This window comes from Mirounga angustirostris, unplaced genomic scaffold (assembly GCF_029215605.1).
Source record: "Mirounga angustirostris isolate CCGP_5_RB_7025 unplaced genomic scaffold, mMirAng1.0.hap1 SCAF_15, whole genome shotgun sequence".
Classification (NCBI taxonomy): Eukaryota; Metazoa; Chordata; class Mammalia; order Carnivora; family Phocidae; genus Mirounga; species Mirounga angustirostris.
The window spans coordinates 3101242-3111764 of NW_026991723.1; the positions used below are offsets into that span (position 1 = coordinate 3101242).

The window sequence follows — 10523 nt, forward strand, 5'->3', positions numbered from 1 at the left end:
CTTTGGAAGGGTCCATGGCAAAGGGGAGCGCAAGAGCTCCAGGACCAGGAGGCTAGGGGCCGCCTGTGCATGCCATGTCCCGCTGTCCCCCGCTGCGGCCCCTTTGGCCCTGTTGCTAAGCATGCCTCACGGTACTTGGCTAAGAAGTGTGCATGGGGAAACTGAAGCCAGAGCACATTTTTTTTTTTTTTTCCAGTCTTTTCCTTCAGGCTTTTGCAGAAATAACTCTCTACAGACAGGCCTGGCAAGGGACAGAGGCGTGTTTTGTGTGGAAACAATGGTTGCATTTTCCCCGGGAAACAACATCAGGTTACGAGGCAGCTTTGCTTGGCGGGGCCTCCCATGCCCGGCCTCCACTCCGGGGCTGCCTCTCTAGCACCCGGTCAGGGTCAGGCAGGAAAAGAGCAATCCCAGCAACAGCGGGAAGCCGGGAAGCCAGCTGGCCTGCTCCTACAGGTCCCCAGCTTGCCTGCGTCCCAGTCCCGATCCCAGCCACTCGGCTCCCTCCCCTGGGAGAATGTCCTCGCTGCCCGGAGGCCCAGCAGCCAGAATGAGGCAGGAGGCAGGGCTGGGACGCACCGTGGGGCCCCTCTCTGCCTGACAGCCGCCCTGAGGACAGACCTGAAGCTCCCCTCGGAAGGAGCGGGAGCGGGGGAGCGGGTGCTCCTCTCCCTTCTGGCTGGCGGGAGAGAGGCTTGGGAACCAGCTTTCAGTTTGCTTGCACTCGCCAGAGTCCCCGCTCCTTCTCTGGTTTTCTGCCTTTACCCCAGTGACCCCGGAAGCAGAGCCTTCCCTCCGACCCTCCCTCTGGGGCCCACCTAAATGCAGCCTCTGGAAAGGGTCTGCTCCCTTGTCCTCCCACCCCCACCCCTACAGGGATCTTGCGCCATTTCGCTGTTGTCCGCAGTTCAAGGCACTGCCTTCCCCGGGCAGCAACCACGCAGAGGCTTCGTCTGGTTTTATTTTTTACCCCATTTATTCCCAAATCCCTCATTCCTGTGTCAACCCCACCTCCTAGAGGCACAAGCTCTTGTGGGCCGCGAGCCTGGATGAGGTACGTGGCTGGGTGCGGTGTTGTTTGGGTCTTTCTGTTTGTCTCCAGCCCACGTGGAATGCAGGTGCAGACCCCTGTTCTCTTACTTTGCAGGCGGCCGGGGGCTGCACCCGCCCCCTCCTCTACTCCTCTGCGCACACGGCATGCTGCTGACTGCTGGGGGTCCCGTCCCGCCCGCACAAAAGCCCTCCTGCAGGTCCGTCCTGGGCCAACTTGCCGGTGGCGCGCGTGTGTCCCCAGAAGTGGAATTTCCGGCCCCTCCGTGATGACACACTCAGCTTTCCCGAGCAATGCCTGGCGGCCTCGGGAGTGCTGTGACGGTCCCCGTGTCCCCAGATCGTCCACGGTCTGCTGGCTCACCAGCTTCTGCCAGGCCGAGGGGCGCGCAGACCCAGACCGGCACCTCACCGCCGTTGTGCTCGCGTGCGTCAGATCATATTCATATTCAAATCGATCACGATTTATATTCATTTAACTCTAAGGCCACGTAGTTTTGAAGCTGGGTCATTACATGCTGACACGCTCATTTCTTTAATATTTTACTTTTAGGTGATTGTAGAGAGACACGCAGTCGTGAGAAACAGATCCCATAGATGCTTCTGTGCATTTTCCCTGATTGTCACCTAACTACAATGCGGAATCACCCCGGAAATTTATATTTAAACAGTCTGTTGACTTTATCCAGATGTCGTCACTTTTACAGGTAAGTGTATGTGTATGTGTGCACTTAGTTCTATGCAATTTTATCCCATACACGGATTCCTGTGGCCACCGAAGATCAAGAGGGGGGACAGGTCATCTCTGCAAGGGTCCTGCATGCTCCATTTTATGACCCAACCCAGCCCACCACTCCTCTCTTCCATTTCTGCAATTTTGTCAGCTCAAGGGTGCTACAGAGACGGAATTCTATAGTGTGTAACGTTCTCAGATTGCTTTCCGCTCAACATAACTTTCTTGAGACCCACACCCAGATTGTTTTCGGCTCACTCCCTTTGCTCATCCGTACCCACTATGTGGAGGGGCCACTGTTCACGCATCGATGGGGATCTGGGCTGTTTCTGTGGGTGTGGGCTAGCAAAGCTCTCTGGCACTCGTGTGGGTGTTAGGGTCAACCTAATTTTCCATTTGTCTGAGATAAACATCCACAATACAGTTGCTGGGCAGGGTGGTAAGGACATGGTTAGCTTTCTAAGAAGTTGCCGTGTCCCATTCCAGAGCGGCCGGACCCATTTCCCTTCCCACCAGCCACAATCCCGTTGCTCCACGTCCTCCCCAACATGTGGCGTGATCAAGGTTTCTCCTCTTTCCCTACTTCATGGGTGCGGGGTGCACCTGTCACTGGCCCGCTTCTGCAGCAAGGACGCTCTGCTCTCACACACCGGGCCACCCCCACCTTGGATCTCCAGGACTTTCTCACAGCTTTGCATTAGTGTCCCTCACTGTCTCCAAACACAGTGCCTGGAGTAGCTGGGGTTCCAGACAGTACCCCACGAAATTTGAAGAAAAATGCCTCAAAAGGAAGGGCTTTCTTCCTGGGGGGTGTTTCACCACGACTAGCCACTCTGACCATGGGCGCTGGAGCCTGCCGGAGTCATGGCTCTGGACGACACCTCTCCAAAGGCTGTTGTGGGAGGGTGGACGGGACATGGGGAGTTGGCAGGACTCCCCCAGTCTGGGTGCGGAACCATGCCAGCACGAACGCAGATACTTTCCTGAGTGCAGGTCGAGGGTGGGTCGAAGAGAAGCATTGTGGTTGCGTCCGGACTCCGATCCACTCTCCCTCCCGTCTGCTTTCTCTCCTCTTCTGGAGTGCCTGTGAACTGTTCTCTGGAGGGCAGCCTCTCTCCCAGGACAGGGAGCGCAAACGGTGTCCTTGGCGGCTCAGAGCTGTGGGCACCCCGAGCCAGCACCCCCAAGTCGGTGCCCCCGAGTCAGTGCTCCCGTGAAGCCTGAGCACGCATTCGAAGGGGCCCGTCATGTTTCCTGCCTCCTGCTCCCACAGCCGGTGGGCCTCTAGCAAGCTGGGCAAGGCGGCCCACTAACCGGTCGCTACTAGACTGAACTGGGAAGGCTAAGGCTACGGCAGGGGTTTCCTCTCACAGAGACAGGTGTTGGTGTTAGTGTTAGTTAGACACACTGATGTAAAAACTATGAAAAAGTCCTGGAGATCCGTTCATTTTACCCATTCGACCACAGTTCAATAACCGTAGGCACCGTGTTAGAGCCTGGAAAACAGCATCGAGAGAAGCAGAGGATGGGGCTGACTTTCTCGTGTTGGGGGACTGGTGAGTGACATCCAAGGCCACAGTGGAGGTGACGGGTTCAGACAGCGCTACATGCAAGGAGGGATGCCCGGCTGGGGGTTGATTACCTGTCTATGGAGGGAACCAGAAAAGCCTCTTTTAGAGAATCATGTCCGCTCCGAGCTTTGCAAGGTGGGGAGGCACAGGCCGTGAAAAAGCGGGGAGAAACATCCCTGGCGGTGGAGAATCAAGCACCGAAACCCAATCCTGTGTCAGGGTCAGCCTTGGTCTGTCTGAGGAACAAGAAGGGATCGTTGTGCTCGGAGCCGGGGAGCCCAGAGGGGAGTAAGCAGTAGATCTAAGAAGGGGGCAGCAAGAGCTGTGTCAGAGGGAGTCCGCGTTTCCCCAAGCTCAACACAAATCCATGGGGAGCATTTGACCACGTGTTTGTGCCACTTGGATTTGAAGGTTTTTCGGAGTTCCGTGCAGATGCAGGATGCAGGAGGGAGAAGGGAATTGGGGAGACCCGTTAGGAGCCTACTGGGGTGTCGGAAGCAGGAGACCATGTTGGCTGGGACTCACGTTAGGCATGCAGGTGGAATGAAAGGATGGGTCCGGGGCATATTTTGGAGCTGTGGTTGATGAGACTTTCTATCCGTGAGTGAACAGAGGCCTCCAGGGCTCGGGGATGAACTAATCGAACGATGCTCTGATTTCCTGAGACGGTGAAAGCCGGGGAAGTCACAGACTTGGTGGGTGGAAATCCGGAGCTTAATTCTGCAGCAGTTGGCACGTCTATGAGGCCTGAGCTGCAGGGGGGTGCTCAGTACCCGCACCGATGTGGGGTGTGGAGTGGTTCGGGGATGAAGATGACCACGGGGCGGTGGAGAGCGTGGATGTGAAGCCCGGTGGGGCTCCGGAACAGAGGAACGGTGTGCGGCCGGACTTGGGGCGGGGCGTGGAGGTCCGGAGGGGAGGGGACAGAGCCGAGGGACATTTTAGGACATCAGCTTTCAGGACGGCGTTGTGTTGGAGGAAAGGCGATAGGAACTGAGAGCAGGAAGGACCATCACCGGAAGGCCGTAAATTGTGCTTTCAAGCCCCAGATCAGGGTGAGGTCTTCTTCCCGCCAACTTAAATATGTCTCTATCTCTCTTAGAAAATGGCAGTTATTATTGCTTTGATTATAGAAGCAATACACATTTATTATAAAATATTTGAAAAATGAAGAAAATAGTAAGTCAAAATCGGACTACCCAGAAACAATAATGAGTCATATTGGATGTCTTTTCTGGTTCCCTCCGTAGACAGGTAATATGTTGTGCAACGTATTTATAACTTTTATTATATAATGCTTTGTCGTGGTTTTTAACCCCAATACATGGTGATTATTTTCCTACATCATTACACGCCCTTCCAGAAAATACTAGTCGGTGGTGTCATCGCCTTTCTTAGAGTTTAAGAAGGGGAAACTCAGAGCTGCTCTGTGAAGTGTGAAGGCTGCCACCTTCACGGCACAGTGGCGAAAGAAACTGGTGTTTCTACGGCTGTTGTAAATATGAGTATGTCCCCTGCACACAATCTAAGCGAGCCGGCACCGTACGGGGGAAGACAGGCAGAGCCTTGCGATTTAATGGGATGCATTTCATGATTAATAACATATGGTTTTATTAGCTAGGTTTGACCAGGGAAACAGAACTGCTTGGGATGAGATAGAATAAGGGGTGTGTGTGTGTCCGTTGCTGGTGCTTGGCCTGATGTCACCGCAGGTCTGCTTGAAGAATAGCTACACACACAATGGGAGAGAACAAGGCACAGCAGAGCCTCTGGGGGGACGCTCGGGGGCCCCTAAGCACAAGCTGGGCCCACGAGCATGACGTGGACACCCACGCCTCTCTTACTGCATCTGACCCCAAGGACCGGCCGAGGAAACTGCTGTGCTCTGCTGTGAGCCTGTCTAATTACCTAGCTCAGCACTCTGGGAAACGCAGGGCCAAATGGCAAAATATGTGTGACTCAGTATAATGTAATCTGGGAGGCAAGGGGGAGCACTGAATGTTTAAGATTCCCCATTTAAGAGGATGATCTTGCTTCATTCTGCAGGACTGATTAATCTGTAGGGTTCAGACTGATTGATATTCTTGGCACAATGAAGAGCTGAGCCCTTCCAGCGATGTGGCCGCTGGAGCGTCCTGTGAGGTTCATCCACGTGAAGGGTGAGGAGGAATGCCTCGGCAGCCGGCAGACGGACAAAGTCACCTCCATGCGGAGACGTGAGTGACTGCAGATTTCTAGAGAGGACGTGGGGAGTAGGAAGTGTAGCTGGAACCTGTGTCCAGTTGGCAGGTAACTGGGTGAGGGCGCCGTGGGGTCTTCCAACGAGCCAGTGCGCTGGGAAGAGCATCCACGGAGCCTTTCAGAAAACATTACCTGAATGGACGATCTAGTCACGGGCTTCATCCGAGTAACCAGGCTGCAGCGGTCATCTGCACGAGGGGACGGTGGTGAGGATGGCGCGGCCACCTGACCGCGGGGTCCATGCTCCCACCCGCCCCGCGGTCAAGGCCGTGCAGGTGGGTGGTGCAAAACCGTGCAGCTGTCCAGAATCGGGAGATTAGGGACGCAGGGGAGGGGCATGGGCTCCGACAGGAACTGGTGAGCTCAACACTCACTGAGGAAAGACAATAGGTATTGTCTACATTTTACAAAGCAAGAAAGAGTTTTCAGTAGCCTATTTAAAGTTATCAATGTGACCACAGGCAAGACTAAAACTACCCCAACCCTTGAGGAAACACATAGGCGCACACACAGACATCGGACGATGTCGAACGCTGTCTCACTCAGATTTTGGTGAAAAAGAAATGCGCGTAGCCGTTGAATGTCTAAAGAGACTCGGATCTGCATTTATATTTAAGCAGCTGGAAATCAAAGACACGTGATCCAGCGTGGGTGGGATATAACTCAGGGCATTCTGAGATAGCTATCAAATGGAAGAAGGCATGCTCCTCTAAGTCATCGGATTCCAGGAGTTAAAATACACCGGAAATACATCTGACTCGTGCAGATTCTTCTCCTCCCAAAACCATGTTTCAGTGTGACAAGTTTCCCTCTATAACTGTTTGAAAAATTAACGTTCTGGGAACCGTAAAAATATCCATGTCTATGGGATTGGTTAAACAAACTGTCCTGTCCATGAGATGAATTTTAAGCCACCTTTAAAGAAAGAAAGGTGTAGATCTGTTTGTTGATATTGATGACATAGTATTAATTATCATAGAAAGTCAAGAGTATGGATTATATATATACGTAATTATTAAATTGTATAAAGGATGTGCATATGTAAGATTTTGCATGAACATGTATCTTATAGAGGACACAAGAAAATGTTAGTGCTGTGCTTCCTTCGGAGGAAAGGACAATTTTATCTTTCACGTTATAATCCTCTGTACCTTTTGAATTTTTGAAAATCGGCATTTACTACTGTTTTTTGTGATGTGTTTATTTAATCTCCCCCCACCTTTTTATTTTTTTATTTTTTTACGATTTTATTTATTTATTTGACAGAGAGAGACAGTGAGAGAGGGAACACAAGCAGGAGGAGTGGGAGAGGGAGAAGCAGGCTCCCCGCGGAGCAGGGAGCCCGATGCGGGGCTCGATCCCAGGACCCTGGGATCATGACCTGAGCCGAAGGCAGACGCTTAACTGACTGAGCCACCCAGGCATCCCTCCCCCCACCTTTTAAAATTGAAGTATAGTTGACACATGATGTTACATCAGTGTCAGGTGCAACAGAGTGATTCAACAAGTCTGTGCATTCATTGTGCGGTGCTCCCCACGAGAGTCGTTACCACCTGTCACTGGAAAGCCCATGACGGTACCATCGACTCGACTCCCTAGGCTGTGCCTTCCATTCCGTGACTTACTCCATAACTGGAAACCTGGGCCTCCCTCTCCCGTCCCCACCCCCTCCCCCCACGACCATCAGTGTGTTCTCTGTATTTATAGGACTGATTCTGTTTTGTTTATTCATTTGTTTTGTTTTTTAGATTGCACATATAAGTGAAATCATACGGTATTTGTCTTTCTCTGTCTGACTTACTTCACTTAGCGTAATACCCTCTAGGTCCATCCATGTTGTTGCAAATGGCAAGATTCATTTTTTATGACTGAGTAATATTCCATATCTCTATTTATCTCTCATCTATCTATCTATCTATCTATCTATCTATCTATCTATCTATCTATCTATCTATCTATCTATCATGTCTGTCCCCAAGTGAAATACTGCCCATGCTGCTCTACAAACCCCTTTTGCAAAGAACACTCAACCTTCCATATCTTTCAAGCGCATCTGTCTCATCCTTTTCAATGTGTGCCTGGGATTTCCAATATGGTGGTAGGAACACACATTCTTGGAAAATCAGAAAACCTTCCTGAAACACTGGCGAACGGTGACTTTGAAATTGCTTCCCAGGGCAGAGAGGAGCCGGGTGCTGGCGCCCTGCACGGCGGGGGTGGGGGTCCCAGGTGAGGGGTCTGAGCCGAGCCGAAACCCTGCTACCCGTGGTTTCCCTCTGCCCAGCAAGGACTCCAGGGAAACTCCCTCCCTGCTGCTCTCCTGGCATTTCTCCTCCTGTACCCCAAGCTCATGTGTGTGTGTGTGTGTGTGTATGAAATTACTGCTAACCCAGTGGTAGGAAAGCCTTTCTCGGAGTCTGCCAGCCCCCCGGTGACCAGACAGGGAGGAGACCGACTCTAAAGCCACCGACCTTATTGCTTTGAGAACAAACCTGAGGTGCTCCGTCAGCTCCGTCTGCCGTTACAGACCAGACCGCAGAGCCCACAGCACAGAACACGTGGTCATTCCTCCTGCCAGGCTGTGACCCTCAGAAGACTGACCCCACCCCGGGGCAGGGGCATCCAAGAGGAGCCCTACGGGTCACTCGTCCAGCAAGCCTGCATTAGGAGGTTTCACACCTGTGGGTCCCTGCCACAGCGCACAGCTCTTCCCCACGAACACGGTCCTGCCTCCCCTCGGTGACCGAGGGTCAGCAGTGGGCCAGGTCACAGTTCAGCAGGTCACAGCAGGTCATGGTTCCTACTGGGGTCACCCGGCCACTCTTACTAGTTCCTGCTTTTATTCTTTATCTTTGCCGTATCCAGCTCTGGAAATGAGGGCTTTTCTCAGCTCACTGACTCCGGTTTCACGTTCTGCTGGGCAGGAAGAGAGCGGGTCACGACTGGGAGTCAGGAGGACCCCTGGCTGGGGACAAGAGGTATCGATTCCTTCCTCCCGGAGCCCTCCATGCAGATGGAGAGAAGAAGAGGGAATACGCTGCCCTGCGGGGCTCTGCATCCTTGCTGGAGCCTTCCTGAGCACACTGGCAGGACAGATCCACCCTGCTCCCCCGAGCTCGCTTCCTGTCCCCGAAGGACTTGTGGACATGGAGGGGCCCCAGGGCAACCCTCCTGTTTGGTGGTTTCTTAATCGTTTGTGCTCATGCTGATCCTTGTGTGTGGATCATGTGATAGACCTTGTTCTGAGACTTTTTTCCACTAAAAGTGTACTATGAAACTCAAAGCCTTCCTTTTTCTTTTTACTGATCGGATAATCTGTCACAGCATGGAGGTCATGAGTCACTCATTCACCATCCCATCGACGGGCGTGCGGGGCTGCTAGGGTCTTCCTCTGCCAGGGTTGGTGTGGAGACCGTCCTCACTGACGTCTGGTAAGCACCTGCTCGTGTTTCTAGAGAGTCGATTGAGGACTAGAAGTGCAGGGCCCGAGGAGCTTAGCACCATCCTGGGAAGCGGCAGGAACTGACCTCCCCGCTCATGGCACACGAGCTGTTTTCCTACGTTCTGACCCACATAGCTGGTTACAATAATGAAAGGTTTTGCCAATCTGCTTAATGAAAAATGACACCTCATTAATTTAAGCAGAGCTTCCGTGGGACTGGCGAGGTTAATCATCCTGGCACGTGACCACTGTTGTTACCAATGGATCCCTTGTGAATTTGCACACCTCTCCCCTTTGCCGGATCTTTCTTATTAATTTATAGGAGTGTAGGGATCATGCCACCCACGTTGTCTCTATTCAATGCATAAGGATAGTTTTCGGTCTGGCTTTTAAAACACATTTTGTTGATTGTGTTGGAATTGGTAAAATGTTAGATTATGTTAGTTGTTTAAATTTGTAAAAGTTTACATTAGAAAGACTGTGAATTTGTTTCCCACCTGGTTTCTGGGTGTCCCGGTCTGTTCAGAAAGGCCCTCTTCCTGTTTATTTCTAGAACGTAGCGCCCGTTATCTGCCCACCTCGCTGCCCCGTTTCTCGGGGACATCAAGGACAGAGCACAGGCAAGGTTGTTCTCCTGCAGAGCCGCCTCTGGGGACCCAGTCACGGTATGACCTCACTGCTTTTGAATTTTCTTTCCACCAGACCCTGTTCCTGGGTGTGGTTGCTCCTTCCCCCTGTTATGTTCTTCCAGGCTCTGCAGAAAAAAAAAAGGAATTCATGGACCAGGTTCTTGTATGAAGGCCATTTGGAAAATTCATGGGCTGTTTTTGGGAAAGTGTTCTGCCTTTTTTCTAAATAAGGGGAGAGAAGACAGGATGATTAATCCAGGCGAGGCCTCCCATAATCTGGGAATTAATTCTTCCAAATTTCTCTTGGGCTCAGGAGGAGTGTTGGCCTGGTGAAGGCATGACTTCAAGCCTGGCCCATGCCGGCACTCTGTAGGTGGCCAGGCTCAGCGCGGGCTTTGCAGCGGGCCCTCCCCCAAGCACTGGCCTGGGAGCTGGACCCTGCCCCACCAGTGGCTCCACTCCCAGCCGCAAAGGTGATTTGGCCAGACTCCATCAGTGCTTTCCTTTTAGGGTAAAATGCACAGAGGTAAGAAACCTTCATTATGCGCCACTGTTTTCGGCTTGGAAAAAAAATGTGAAGGTCAATGTTGTAGATTTTTTAAATGATAATACCTTGTAACGTTGCTAAAACAGCCTGGCCCTTGAGGTGACCCTACACGGGGCGGGGTTACCACAGCAGGCCCCCACACACCCTGAGCGGTATTGCTTACACCGGGGCGTGATCTGCGGTGCTGAGCATTCATTACGTCATGGTTTCCTTATTGCCTGTTTCCTCCCCAAACTGTGTTTCATGTTAGCCGTGGACGAGTAAGTCACCGTGGGGCGTCTAACGCAGGGAGCCCCGTGCCTGGGGGTCC

The 10523-nt window shown here is 52.3% G+C and overlaps 1 long non-coding RNA gene across 2 annotated transcripts; it reads left to right on the top strand.

Moving 5' to 3' along the window:
* The first annotated feature begins 385 nt into the window (after window positions 1-385).
* Window positions 386-10299, top strand: LOC123849306 (uncharacterized). 2 transcript variants are annotated; one of them, XR_010407635.1, is made up of 6 exons: window positions 386-1054; window positions 1148-1477; window positions 1604-1757; window positions 4457-4608; window positions 5401-9026; window positions 9591-10299. It is a non-coding gene; the product is annotated as an uncharacterized LOC123849306 (long non-coding RNA). The 2 variants fall into 2 exon arrangements; XR_006792022.3 differs by lacking the exon at window positions 4457-4608.
* The last annotated feature ends 224 nt before the right edge of the window (window positions 10300-10523 follow it).